The sequence below is a fragment of the Nannobrachium achirus genome (assembly GCF_963921795.1).
Source record: "Nannobrachium achirus genome assembly, chromosome: 22".
Classification (NCBI taxonomy): domain Eukaryota; kingdom Metazoa; phylum Chordata; class Actinopteri; order Myctophiformes; family Myctophidae; genus Nannobrachium; species Nannobrachium achirus.
This window is the reverse complement of record NC_137829.1, coordinates 19,925,296-19,941,372: the sequence shown is the minus strand read 5'-3', so window position 1 is coordinate 19,941,372 and position 16,077 is coordinate 19,925,296.

The window sequence follows — 16,077 nt, the reverse complement described above, 5'->3', positions numbered from 1 at the left end:
AATGACAGCCAGGCCTACAGTAACTAAAACCTACCACATCAAGAATGGATAAGAAAGATAGGTATAGTGAAAGCCCCCTCTAAACCCTGATGAAGACTGGCAACAGTCGAAACGTTGGTAAATAAATTATTTGCATCGTGGCTGAAGAGTGTGCGGCCTCTTTCCTCTCATTCATAGTGAAAGCCCCATAACAACACTGGATCAAATGGTTTCAGCCACATTTCAGAATGTTTGGCAACAAAGAAGAGATTTAGTTTGAAGCGACTTACCGGTTAAGCAGACACACTTTGCATTTTACTTTTCGTAATTATTCCTTTTAACAGAATTAAAAGCTTGTGTCCATGGAAACCTACGTGTTCCCCGTTTTAGCTTTTGTGTGGGTCAGAATCAAACCTTCAGAGAGATGAGCGCTAACTGTCTGTCTGTCTGTCTGTGTGTGTGTGTGTGTGTGTGTGTGTGTGTGTGTGTGTGTGTGTGTGTGTGTGTGTGTGTGTGTGTGTGTGTGTGTGTGTGTGTGTGTGTGTGTGTGTGTGTGTGTGTGTGTGTGTGTGTGTGTGTGTGTGTGTGTGTGTGTGTACGTGTACGTGTACGCGCGCGCGCGCGTGTGTGTGTGACCTGTGCGTGAACCCTACTCTTATTGTGTTTACACCGGGCTGGAAAGTGCTGATGGGGATGACAGCCATGAGCACATGATGCACGCATGTACATGAGACCCTAGTATGACATGTCATACTATGACAATATACTGTATATATACATGTACTGTATGTACAAGAGACCAAAGTACTATATGACGCGTTATACTATACAATATTTACTGTATTTATGTATATTCAACAGACCCATTTTACTGTAAACGGAGACAAGCCAATCATCATTTCTCATGTGAGGGGATATGACCTTGTTGTCAAAACTTTACTTCTTCTACGATATATCTCTACTATTATATTGTATAATGGTAAAATATATGTACGGTATTTAATTTGGTAAGAGTAATTCTGTACATTGTACTGCTGTAAATGTACTGTACTAAATAACTTTTTAATCCACGGCAACCCCTGAATTACATTCTTACTTTACAGTAGCTCGGAATATCTGTTTCCATTAGGACAGATCGAATATAACTTTTATACTTTGGGTTTAACTGGGGTTTAACCACTTAAACCCCAGTTCCCTATTCTGGGGGGAACATTCACCAAAGATAGCCCATCGACAAGCTTTTAGATCTGCTATTTTTGGGGAAGAGACTTGGTATACTGTAGGCTAAAAAAGATTGCACCAAGTACAGTGCAACACTGGTCCGTTTATACGAAGTGTTTAAACTGAAGTGATATTGATAAATTCCAAATATTAACAAAGCATTCAGCGGAACCCCTTGTTAACTACTGTACATTCAGTACTATACGCTAGCACTCTAGTGTACTCACCGATTACAACTTGTAATGCTCATTCTCTTTCAACAGAACTTCACTCCTGGTTGAGTCATAACCTGAAGAAAGGACAAAGAGGTTAAATTGCTTTTAATACTATCACATTGCTTGTTCTATTACCAGTGTAAAGTAACTAAGTACTGTACTCAAGTACAGTTGTGCAGTATTCTTACTTTAATGGAGTATTTCCAATTTTCTGTTCTTTTCCTTCTACTTGACTACATCTCAGAGGCAAAATATTATACTTCTCTACAATTATTTGGAAACTTTAGTTACTGGTTCATTTGTAGATATTGATTATTATTACAAAACATACATACAAAGATAATGGGTCATTTGAAAATAGACGATTTTATACCAAAACCTTTGTACTTTTACTCAAGTAATACATTTAGAATTACAGACTTTTACTTGTATTTTACATTACATTACATTGCATTATTGATACTTTTCCGTAAGTGAAACATTCACTTCTATTTTATAAGAGCACTTTCTGCTGCTGCAAGAAATATGACCAAAGAAATTCCTCTGTTAATACTACTAGTAAGACGCCTCAGGGCGACAAGCGACCTCGTGAGGTTGCACCATGTCTTGGCCATCTGGCTGTATATGGAGATATGCTGTGAGAGCCCAAACATACTTACTCAGTTATTCGTTCTGTGAAAGTCCTATGACGTCTATCTATGACATCTGACATCATACATACAATCCCTTTTATGCCCATACATGGAGATCCCTGTCTGTAGAACCAACCCCACAGATATGGGCTGTCTTGGCCATCTGTCTGAGCCATATATGGATTCTGTTAGTGTGGTATGCGGCCGATGTGGCCTCCATATTTGGGCATTCCCATATGAAGTCCTGTTAGATATGGGCTTAATATTGAACATCAGGGAACTCCATATATTGGCATATAAGGGATTCTGTTAGTGTGGTTCGCCTGACATCACAGTGATGTCAGAGCGTGATATCAGAGCGGAAAACCCATTCTGTTAGAGTGGTTCTCCTGACATCACAGTGATGTACGTTTCACATACTAAACAATTATAACTTCTGTTGCTGTTACAATAACCTCTATACATTTCCATTACTGTAGTACTTCTTACTGCAGTACCTCTTCTGCTTTAACATCACTATTACTGTCTACACATGACTACTTACACTACTATTTCTACTGCTAAGAATAAACCCAAGGTCACTTAAGGACCCATGCCCGTAGCCTTGAATGAACCATAATTCATAACCCTGTACCTTGGCAGCAGCACAAAATGAAGGGGAAACTATTTCTAATGATTTACTTTGGATATTAATAAAGATGCGTTTGAGCCAGGGGGATTATCTTGGAATATTATGAAAACACGCTGTCCCCTTTTAGAACTTCAAACCCAGAATGGCTGTATTATATTCCCCCTGCAGAACTCATGAAAATGAGTTTGGGCTGTGGTATACTGTATGTGTGCCAAAGCTTCTGAGATCTGAACACTTGAGGGCAGTACAATACCAAAAGAAAGCTCTCTTTTCAAATGGAACTTCAACTGCAGTGTCTACAGAAGTAGGTACAAAGTATAATCCTTTGTGTGTGTGTGTGTGCTTACGTGCATGTGTGTGTTTGTGACCACTGAGGGAAGTTCTGGTACACACCAAAGATACCACACACAAATATGCATATGGATTTATGTGAGCATTGCTACATACTGTACATACATAGCATTTTTCAGAAATTGTATACATTATGTAAATATATTGTACACATATTTTAAGAGTCTAATATACCGTATTATTTTAAGGGGAGGTACAAGCATAGGCCAAAATGTCTGTGTCCTATCAGAATGAAACATCTGAATACTTGTGTTCCTACTCCGTTGTCACGACAACAAAGTAAAAAGCCATGACTATCACTAAACCAAACTAAATCTGCTTAGTTTAAACTAGATCAGTGTTTCTCAAATCTCAAGGTCTCCCCTTAACTCAGAGTTACAGACTTGTATGGGTCAATTTATAGGACATAAAGGAACCCAGAGTCCCTGGAATCCACTTTGAGAAACACTGGACAAGATTATTTCTTAAATGTACTGTAGAGATACAGAGATACAGAGATGCATTGTGATTTTAAGATGCCAACAATACATGAAGGCCTTGTTTACGTGTGTGTATAAAAACATTAAAAACAATAACCATTTATATATTAGTAAGTAAAAAAAAATATCTAAATTGACAAACTGAAGAAACAATATATAAATCATTATGTTTGCCTGTAGTATACCTGGCCTTAAAATGTATTTTATATCTGCAAAGGTATAAAATACCTGCTACCTCTTACATTTTATGTTTACCATCCCTTTTTAGGGTTAAATAATATATTATATAATAGAATATTAAATAATATATAATACCAAAAAAGAATATAATAAAAAAAAGTTAAATGTATTTTTCTTTGTTTCATTTGTGGCAATTATGCTGTTTAAAAATATAAAACTAAGCTACTATCATGTACAGGGTTTAGTGTATAGTCAGTGAAGCAGTCAGCACAGGTATGAAATGATCTCTCCATGTAATATTTTAAATCAAATTGCAGTTGGATGTGTTATTGTCTTGTGTAGCAAGGCTGTAATTGTATGGTTGTAAGTCATTTAGACTGACTCAATGGCTGCTGAGAGGGCATTGTCCAACTTCTAGAATATCTGCCACTTGTTATTTATCCAAGAAAATATCTATGTTTGTATATCTTTCTCAAGATCTATATTTCAGTATGGAACATTATAACACAGTACCCCACAGTACTACGTTAATGCATAGTTCTGTGTTCTATTTGTCTGTCATTTAATGTTTTATGAGTTGGAAAATTTAAACAAGTGAAAAGCTTTCTTATGGTGTTTATCCTTTTAGTTGACCTGTGAACTGTACCGTCCTGTACCTTTTCCTATGCCAAACTCTAATAAAATCTTCAATCAATCAATCAATCAATCAATCAATCAATCAATCAATCAATCAAACACAAACACTTCAGCAACATTAAAAAATTTCCTTGATAACTCTTTGTCGAACTGGAAGCAATTTTATCATCAATGTTATCACCTCTGTGGGGTGGAAACCTCATTATGTCCAAAACGTTTACCTTTCATAATTCAAATTCAAAAATCGACAAGCCTTCGCTCTGCTATTTTGGATACTTTCTGTGTGACACTGTAGTATGATCAAGTAGGGCTTTGATTTACGACAAAAAAACACAAAAAGTTAAACCATGGAGATAGGAGGTTTCTGCCCAACAGTACTTTTTTAACAGAGATATCGTCATGACATGGCTGCCATTTGAACTGGTAAAAAAAAAGAAAAGACAGCTGTGCAACACACACACACACACACACACACACACACACACACACACACACACACACACACACACACACACACAACACACAACACACAACACACACACACATACACACCGACCACAGAGGAATCGAGCCACAGTTACTGTGTGACCGTTTGGGATGAAATCCATCAAGGGTTGACTCTTCTTACCTTGACCGGTGGTGGTTTCGTTCGGCCTACGTGACTGTAGGACCCTCCTCTGAAATGACACGCGTTTAGCACGCATTTGGGACAGTGACGGGGAGGGCTAGCCCGGGCCCTGCGACCCTCCCATTGGGACAAGCCCTTTTTGGTGCAAAAACCTTTTGATACGCCCACAGTCAGACAGTGGCTGAACACAAGCTAAGCTAAGCCTCTCTGTCAGCACTCTGGGCCCCCCTGCCCTTCTCTTTGTGATAAAAGCAGGGGGGGGGGGCATGGTAACACCTCGCTCACATCACATCAATTGTTTGTCGTGCGAGTTTACACAAATTCTCAGTGTTAATTTAACTCGGAGAGTGTACAAAATGTAGGCCTTCGGGGACCATTTGTACACGTCTCTGAGTTACAAATGAGCACATGAACCGCCAGGGATTTTACTGTGTGTACAGACAGGGGCAACGCATGTACAGACCGTAGCTGTGTCTATATTTTGTGTGTGTGTGCGAGCCTGTGAATGAATGTATGGTGTGCGCGCGCGCGTGCGTGCGTGCGTGTGTGTGTGTGCACGTGTGCATGTGCGTGTGTGTGTACTGGCTCTCAACAGATGAGGTCTACTCTGGGGGGGTGTAGATATTAATATCTCCCGTCCACAGTTTCATACTTAAAACTTTGTTCTTTAAGTTTCTGTGACGCCCGAATGGAACTGAACAAACACAAGCTCTTAATCATGATAAATGATCACCCTCTGGCTTTTTTCTTCTCTTTTTTTTCACAGAGAGAGCCCACTGCAGAACACAGCAAAATCTGCAGTGATAGTTTAACCCTGAGATTGCAAAAAAGGGCACCAAGGGCTCAGCAAGTACGTTTGCCCTCAAACAAGTTATTTTCCTATATGCCATTAGATGGCGGGCAAGACCATCATCAATAGCTAATTCAACCCATCTTCTAAATCCTGTTCTAACATATTTCTACTTCAAACTATTTCATGTCAAGGACGAAATGATATGCATTTGGCTGCCGACCCCATCTCAAAATATTTTGTTCCAGGGACCCTGAGAAGCAAAGATTTGAGTTAAAAAATGTTTGCTTTAAACAATATATATTCAAAGATTTGCACACAACTTCTGGAAAAAAAATGATAGCAGATCTACAAGCTCATAGTGGGCAAGAAATGATGCGCTATTATTGGCTTATATATCTAGTATTTTTGAATAGCCAAAGTATAAAATATGGCTAAAATCTAAAATGACACAGATGCTTTCCCAGTTTTAAAGCTTTAACTATGAAAGCGATTTACTATCGTTATAAAAGATAATAAATAAAGATTTCATATGGCATAACTTCTTACTGATAGAAATGCACGTGTAATCACATTTCACAGGTGCAGATAGAAATGCTTGTGTAAGCATTTTTTTTTTCTTTTGCAGACCACATCCTTGAATGTTACAATTTCTAGAGGGCATTTTAGGCAAGGCAACACAAGTTTATTTGTATAGCAGATTTTTAAACGGCAAGGCAATTTAAAGTGCTTTACATAAAACATCAAGGATTTAGACTGAGTGTAAAAGAGACAAATATTCTTTTGCAAGTGTAAAATAACATTTTATATGGCGACAGACAGTCTTCCTTTTCAAAAAGAGAAGAACAAGAGCTCTTTCATGGAATGTGAGATCTTTGGTTGTTGTTCAACCAGGTGTGTCACAAGGGGGGGGGACTGAGTTACTAGGGCCCAAGGTGGAGGGGCCTTCATTATATAGCTATTGAAAAATAGCAGATATACAAGCTCACAGGGCGGCACCAAGTGCTGCGCTGCGAGCTTGTAGACCTGCTATTTTTGAAAAGTCGTTTTATAATAATAATCTAAATCTACAAAGTAACTAGTAACTAAAGTTTTCATATAATTCTAGTGGAGTAAAAGTACAATATTTTCCTCTGAGCTGTAGTGGAGTAGAAGTAAAAGTGTTGAAAATCGTACATTTCACACATTTATTTAAACACATGATGACTGCTCACTCGGCATACAGATGTGCTCAGCTTGTCAGTCATGACTTGACGTTTGGATAACAACATACAGTACATACGGTATTATCCAGGAACGCGTGACAATAAATACATAAATACATAAAAATGAGAATCTATTCATTTTGTATATTTATAGATTACAGTATGTCTGCAAGCTTGTACATCTGCTATTTTATTTTAACACAAATCTCCTCTTCTGGTGGTCCCTGGCACAAAATATTTTCAGCTGTGGGTCTGCGGCGATGGCATGGAAATGTTTGAGAACCACTATCCCGGTGCAGTGGTATTCAACCTCTGGGTCGGGACCCCCAGCGGTTTCCCCACATGATTTGGAAAGGGGGGGTGCAACATTGTTTCCTCACAACAGTAAACAAACCAATGTCTAGTATTGGTATGAGATACAGGCTATCTTTCTGCACATTTCTAAAGTGACAATTTAAGGACTTCAAGACCTTTGTAAGATTACTTCTTGGATTAATCGAATAATCGAGATATGCTTTTATATATATATAAATATATAAATATATATATATATATATATATATATATATATATATATATATACTTTTTTAATATATTTTGTGCAAAAACAGTGAAAACAGGGCAGTCAAAAGAAATCTAACCCTGTTTCATCAATGCAACACTGCAGTGTCTTATCAATTGATTCCACTGTGAGGGGACCAGGCCCACAGTGCCCCCTGCTGCCTGATTCATGTGCCTGTCATTCACTCAAGTGGATACAAGTATATTGTTGCTGTCGGGCAGAAACCTCTTACCTCCATATTTAACTTTTTGTGTTTTTCCATAAATGAATGCCGTACTTTATCACACTACAGCGTCACACAAAACAGCGTTTTAAGCTTGCTACTTTTGATGCTTTTGTGACACTCATGACGTGTTGTATGATCAAGTAGGGTGTTAATTTATGAAAACAAATATGTAGATAAGAGGTTTTTGCCCTGACAGCAACTAAATAATATCACTTATGCCTACATTATCATGTACATAGAGATCAGAGTGGTGCAAATAACCAATATGCACCAAGAAGTGTTGCCAGGTGGGCTTGTTAGTTGCGGGTTGCATTTTTTTTTAGTCTCTTATTTGGGCTTGCTTCCTGAATGTTTAAACCAGTGGTACTCAAACATTTTCATGTCAAGGACCCCCAGATTAATATATATATTTGTCCACAGACACTCCCATTTACAAATATTTTGTGCCAGGGACCCCCATACTGTACCAGATCTTTTTTCTTCCAAATTTTAAAAACTGTTTTTTGCAGCTCAACAAACATGTGTTGCAATGCGACGCGTTGTGAGCTTTTTATAGATCATCTATTTTCAAATAGCCGATGTGTATAAATTGTATTTATATTATTATATATTATAATTAAATATTAAAAGTGCTCGTATGGCATATAGTCGCTTTTTTTTGGGGACTTGTTTTCATAGACCTGGTTGCTTATTTCTCCCGCAAACTCTGGTAACACTGGCAACCACGAGGCTCTCCCCTCTGGAAGTGTCAAACGTGTCAAAGATGGTGTGCGTTCGCTGACAGGTGTTATGACGGCTCTATCTGTATAAAAGACAGATGTCCCTCTACCTTTCATATCATAACTCTGTTTAAGGCTTGTTATGCTTGGTCCCCTGCCCGCCACACACACACACACACCCACACACACACACACACACACACACACACACACACACACACACACACACACACACAAAATGACGGATTAGACGGTGAGCGAGAGTGCAAGAGAAAATAAAGGGGGGGGGGGGGGGGGGCGAGTGTATCAGTGCCACAGTTGTGTGAACTCGCCACGAACGTAACAAAACGCCCCGAGAAGTTGTTCAAGCATTTTAAAACAGCAGGTTGGGCGCAGTGATGTTAAATTAGATTCCCGTCTCTCTTATTTCATTAGGGGCATTCTGAATTGAATTTAGTCTTTGTAAATGTAATGTTTTCAGTAACAAAACCGGACTCCTCCTCGAGACGTACGTGTAGAGTGAGTGTGTGTTTGTGTGCGTGCGTGCGTGCGTGCGTGCGTGCGTGTATGTGTGTGCGTGCGTGTGTGTGTGTGTGCGTGCACTGTGTTTTATTTGTCCTTTAACTGAAAAGCCTGTGAAAGGTGAAGGCTGGGAATAGGTCTGTCTAGGGTCCAAGTCTCACACGTTGGCAAGGGCCCCACCTCCTCTGCTCTGTTACCTACACCGAGAGGGGAGGTGCAAATTGTGTTAATCCACTGCTGGACCCGATGCCTAATATCAGAGAGTTAGATCTCTGCTCCCGGGCCGCTCCGAGGCCATGCAGGCCTTCTGATGGAGGGTGGGCCCTTCATTGAGCTGAGTGAAAAACCTCTTCCACATGCCGGGGCTGAAAAGCCCTGGCCTGGGGCTGCTGCGGTGCGGCTAGCGCGGCTACAGCAACATGTGTGTTGAATTGCCAAGGTGTTATCGTGCCCTGGCGAGAGAGGGGGCCCGCTCTCTGACTTGACTGCTACCTCTCACTCTCCTCGGTTTATTATCCCGTTTAGAACGGGTACACATTATTGTGTATTATTATTTTACGCTTTAACTATCGAAAAATAGCAGATATACAAGCTCACAGCGCGGCACCGAGTGCCGCGCTGCGAGCTTGTAGATCTGCTATTTTTGAAAAATCGTGAAAATTAGAATTTTGACCCGATTCTATAAGTGTCTTTTGAATCCTTCTAAGACTTTTTGAAAAACCTATGTTTCTATGTCAGCAATCTGGCCAGCCATCGTCAAAGAAAAGGTTAGTCTGTTCTTGAGAGACTACTGTGTCAGTGGTTCTCAAACCTTTTCATGTGAAGGACCCCCAAAATTACATGTATTTGGCCACGGACCCGCATCTCAAAATATTTAGTTCTAGGGACCACCCAGAAGCAACATTTGAGTTACAAACGTTCGCTTTGAAAATACATATACCAAAGATTGGTTCAAAGATTTGCACACATTTTCACGACTTTAAAAAAAATAGCAGATCTACAAGCTCGCAGCGCGGCACTCGGTGCCGCGCTGTGAGCTTGTATATCTGCTATTTTTCACTGGTTAAAGCATTCAATAATTCTAGGCCTAATTAGGTTATCAGACTAAATACTGCTGATATACGCCGTGTCTCAACGCGTTCAGACGTTTAGTTTGTTTCACTCCGCACGCTCTGAGCCAGCATGACGGTCGGCTGTCCGTCAAGATTTGAACGGAGGCCATGCATGGGGTCTGCCAACCGGGTTCCCAAACTTTTTGGGCTCAAGGCACCCTTAGAAATGTATCTTTCATCCGAGGCACCCCTACATTATACTCATAATTTTCACTCCCGGCACCTTATTATGTATAGCATGTTTTAGCGATTATGTTGCAAGGAAAACATTGAGATAATAGAACTGACTGAAAATATCGTATTTCAAGTTTTAATAAATGCTACTAAATATATTTTTTTAATGTCCAAATAAATTCCAACTATTATCAAATTATCTCGCGGCACCCCTGGACTGCTCTCATGGCACCCCAGGGTGCCCCGTCACCCACTTTGAAAACCCCTGGCCTAGGGGGTCCTCAGAGTTACTACAGGGGGGCTGCCCTGTCTAGAAGCTCCCAATGCCTCGCACTGGTGAGGCGTCGTGAGCTTGGTAAATTGTCTATTTTCGCCAAAGAGTTTAGTTATGGAGGTTTTGGTATCGAGGGTTTAAGTTGTTACCCATTAGCATGAATCCAACATATTTATAGAAAAGATAATGTGTAAACAAACAAGTGTTGTGTTAACTCTGATGATAGACAGTGCTGTCTAACAAGTCTATGGAGCTCTCTACTGTATGAAATCTATGAAAAGGTTTAGTCTGGAACATCATTTTATACAATATGTAGTGTGGGTCCCTGTTTCATCTCTCTCTAAGCTAAGTGAACCTAATGTTCACACAGTGAGTATACAGTATATTAATTAACCAAATTCACCCTGGTGTGAAAATAGTACATCGACAAGCCAATCAATCAAGTGAGTTTGTAGATCGGCTACTTTAGCTGCGTGACACCATCATACAGCGAGTTTGGTAGCTGGTTTGCCGGATATGTTGGCTAAATGTACATACTCAAAATGATGGACCAGTGTTTTATCAATCAATATCACACACACGCACGCGCGCGCGCACACACACACACACACACACACACACACACACACACACACACACACACACACACACACACACACACACACACACACACACACACACACACACTCCTTATTAGACCAAAAAAATGTATTTTTTGCTATAAGCACACATTTGCTCCAACTTGACAAAGTGAAGCTCTTTACTTTACCCCATTAAAACCTGGAATTATTTGATACTTTAGCTATTGAAAAATAGCAGATATACAAGCTCGCAGCGCAGCACCGACGCTTGTAGATCTGCTATTTTTCAATCGTTAAAGCATAAAATATTGCGTAATAATGCGTTCCCGTTAATAAGTGTGTCACTCCCATGTCGTTGCTGTGTTGAAGATCCTCCTATAGCTCGTTGGGAACATGACTAACATGTCTTGTCCTGAGTGTGTGTAAAGCGTTGTATCCTCCAGTGTCAGTGGAAGCCATTGTTCCTGGAGCCAAGAGAGCAGAGAGAGGGAAGCGAGGAAACACATCAATGGCTGTAAAATGTTGTGTAGCGCCTGACTGATGGACGTCCAGCGCGTTTGATGTCTGGGAGAGATCTGAGCATAACTCACGGCCCGCAGTCACGCCATTTTAGGCCCTCTCATGATTCAATCCATGCTACGCAGCCAGCGGTCGGTTTGTTTCACGTTTAACAATGGATGGATGGGATGGTGTTGTGGAAAAGTCACCCCACACACACACACACACACACACACACACACACACACACACACACACACACACACACACACACACACACACACACACACACACAAAACAAGGAGGGACTGATGGTGTAATTCGTGTCAACAACGGGGGGATGTTGTTTCCTTGTGTCCCCCAGCAAAAACACACACACACACACACACACACACACACACACACACACACACACACACACACACACACACACACACACACACACACACACACGTACGCACGCACACACTGTGACAGGCTTGTATGACTCACGGTCATAGATGTCTTTCTACCAATTGTTGTGAATTGTGAGGTGTGAGGTCATGCTAGTCCGTAAGCGTGCCGTGCCTCAGTATTCTGTTTATGAGATTGGCCCAGCGTTAAAGCACTCTTTAACTTGTTGCTTGTTTTCAAACTACCTATTTTACCTTTTCATTTCATGCACCAGGGAAAGTCAACTGAGCTGTGATGCGCTCTTCCCCCTGCCTTTGCTCTCTTTCACACCGGGGAGCCCAGCGCCCTAACAGCTCAATCCCAGGGACGGATTAAGCCCCTTCCTTTTCCCCCACAACATCACATGCCGATCTGTTTTTGCCTAATGTTTTGCCCCAGAATAGGAATGCTAGGGGTCCACAATCCTGCTCGTAAACACATTATATTGGTTGGTTACAAGTGGTACACAATAAAACCCTCTGTGTAGTTCACTTAAATGGTACCAAAGGGACCAGAGTTTAATTTGCATGCGTACTTTCAGAGTTACCATGCAAGTTGATTAACAGGGTTTTAGCTGCAGCCTCATTAGGACTAGACGTGGCTTGTTCAAGAACTCTGGACTCTTTATTATTTACTTGGATTATTGCCGATTTTCCCCCGCGTGTGGATCATTTTCTTCGGCGCATTATTGTTTGCACGTGTCAGTGGTCGTGCAGGACAAGCATGTGTGATTGTTTGTGTGCATGGCGTCTTCATGTTGGGTTGTGTGTCCTATAGGCCGGGCATTCCCCAGGTATGTGTTGGTTGGTTAATGTTGGTGATGCTGTGTTGGGCATCCACGGCCTCCTCAAGCTCTTTGAAGTTGTGCGCCAGCTTTGTGTCACAGCGTGGCACAAAGTGACACGCTGCGAGCTCGTATATATATCTGCCATTTTTGATAATATTTGAACATATCTTCTCTTCTAGGGGTTCCGGGGCAAGCACAACACCTTCTCCGATGGGGGTCAAAATGTACTGGTATATCAATTTGGGTGTCCTTGCCGTTAAAAGGTTTGAGATCCACTGTTCTAGACAGGACACATCCACCTGTTGCACTGTCCCAGCCAGTGGTTCTCAACCTTTTCAGGCCGCGCCCCCCAAAATAATCATATTTTACCTGGGGACCCCCTTAGGCCTCCACCCTGACAAGCACTAAGAGTTGAGGCATTACATTGCAGCTTGCAGCTTTAACGTGGGTATCAAATGACTTGAGCTTCCTCAGTCAATGAATGAAAAATAAGGATTGTCACACAGCTAAATGGGAGAACCACCCATTTTCAACATTGAACTATGTCATTAATAATACTGTACCTTTGAGTTGTTATGTGGAAATAAGAAAAAAAGTCCCCCAATTCTGTGTTGCCTAGAACTGGAGGATTGATTGGGCGGTTTGGCTTGCAGAGTACGCCGTGATGATGTCATCACGGCGTACTTTGCAAGCCAAACCCCAAAATTGAAAATGGGTGGTTCTCCCCTTTAAGATGTTTATGTAATGCCAAGGAGGTTAGCATATCATAGGTGTATCTTTCTTTCAATATATATATTTCTACCAAAGGCAGAGAGAGAGAGAGAGAGAGAGAGAGAGAGAGAAGAGAGACAAGACAAGACAAGACAAGACAGGAGGTCGGAATCGAACCCGGGTCCTTGCGCTGACACAGAGCATATGGTGTGTGCCCTGACACCAGTCACCCCCGGCATAATGTGTTCTCTGTCACTCCCTCTCACGCACTCGCTTCGGCATTGTGTGCTGCTTTGTTGTTCAGCACGCTGGTGCTTAAACGGAGAGAAATTGCACAATAAGAGAATGAGATTTCCGTCAGGGAAAGAAAAGAAGGAAAAGAAAAAAACAACATCTTTTGACGCGTTTAACAAGCCGCCTTAAACTCTGTGTCCTCTTGGCTGGCTTAATAAAACCCCTTTTTATTGGGGTGAATATTTGAACCTGCCTCAGGACAACTCAGAAGACATCAAAAAACTGTAGAAGAAAAAGACTTGAAAGGCTTGAATGTGTCGTGTGACTCTTCTTATTTCAGAGTGTTCTATAAATGCTCTGGAATGATGCTTTCACAACGCTGAGAAGACAGAGCCTTTTTTATTTAATGCCTCCATGAAATAAGACCGTGATAACAATGAAAACAGTGCACCCCATCCTTCTCTCATTCTCTCTCTCTCTCCCCTCTCCTCGCTCCCATGTCTTCTCTCTTTCTACTAAAGGAGAAGAGCTTTCGTTCTGTCATCCATTCGTGCTCATCATCCAAAGACATTTCATCCTGTCCTGGTGGGGGGAGGGGGGGGGGGGGGGGGGGTGGTCTCATTCGCGAGGCTTCACCACCAATCACTTGCCAGTGAAATGAGAATCCATCGTGACATCGTCTCCAATCAAGTCCTCCGCGGGCCTCGCCATCCTCTGACAAATTATGCAAATTATACACTACTTCGGCCAATTAGAATCAAACCAAACCGCTTACTCACTGCCCGTTGATTTCTTCCTTTCTTTCTTTTTTTTCTCCTCCAGTTTTCGAGTGTAAGAAAAGGACACGGCCAGCATGCATCAGTGAGAGGGATGTGCAATCGTGCCACTGCAGAAACAGAAAGCCCCTTTCGCGTACTTCAAACGTTTTCTCTCCTGACTACAGTCATACAGTAGGTCCAAATTAGTGCTGTGTACGCTAACTCAAACCACTCGTGTCTCTCAAAACAGCTAGTTCCCAGGATCATTCCCCTGTAACTCTGGACAGCTGTAAAAGAAAGCGAATTGCGCTCTTCTCCAAAAGAATTCCTCTCGGGGACGGGGGCCAAGGGCGGTTGTTCGGCGTCTAGAGAGAGTGAGAAGTGAGACCTGCGCGATGGCTACGTAACCGCATCGATTGCACAGCACTCCGCCGTATAAACAATACATATCACAATCTGGCAAGAGGCTGTCTGGCTGACATTCGACTCGCTGGTGTTTGTCTACATCTGCCGATAGTGTGCAGCCTTTGACCTTAACTTAACATGTGGCCAACTTTCTTGCGTTTTGTCTGCCAAGGTTTGGAGCTTGGACGCCGTTGGACGCTAACAGGCAGCCCGTGCTCGTTTGTGGGTGAACAGGCGCATGCGGCTTGCATGGTGCTATAGGGTGCAACAATACTCATGCCACCACGCATGCACACAACGCTAAACCCACATTCACATTAAAGATGTGTGCCCACTCACCCACAAACATCAACAGGCACGCACGCACGCATGCACGTGCACTGCACACACACACACACCAGGATCAACTCACACCGACCAGGCGCTTTGGCGAGGCCATCATGCCCGCTGGGCTGTGTGAGCATTTCCAATTTAAAATTTGGAGGCGCCAGTGCCAGGGATTCAACTGCGATGTGAGCACGTCTCACATTTTTACTGCCTACCTCAGAGAACGCTCTCATCTGGGATTTAACAGGCCAGCTTCGGCTCTGTTTTTATTCCACTTGCTAAAGCAGAGGTCAGGGCGCGCTCAAAAGACATGGACGGGCCGTATTATTCAACACATCCCTGCGTCAAAGTTTTGGGGAAAACACTTTTTTTTTCTCCTGCAACTTCTCAATGCAACGCGTGCCCGTTTTCAACACGTTGGTACAACATGCTAACATATTAGCTTGCAGTACACTTTATAGCCAAGTATGATGCACATGTGAGGAATTTGTTTTGACGTTGTTTTGATAGAGTGGCGCGACAATCAAACTTTAAACGAGTCAAGTAGGAAAAGCTCGCCACTTAATGCTGAGGAATTGGCTGACTTTGTAAAAATGTGTGTTATTCCCAAATTAGAACCATCAGTGTCTTGAAATCAACACGTGCTTTTGAAGGTGTAAGTGTAACGTCTTTCTCTCATAGGCTGGATTATCCGAGTGTTGCGATATAGACTTAAGTATTTTTTACATGTGGAGTAACGTATACAGTGGAATGTAATACATTAATAATTATACTATTAATACCCGAACCACTTTCAACTTGACCAGGG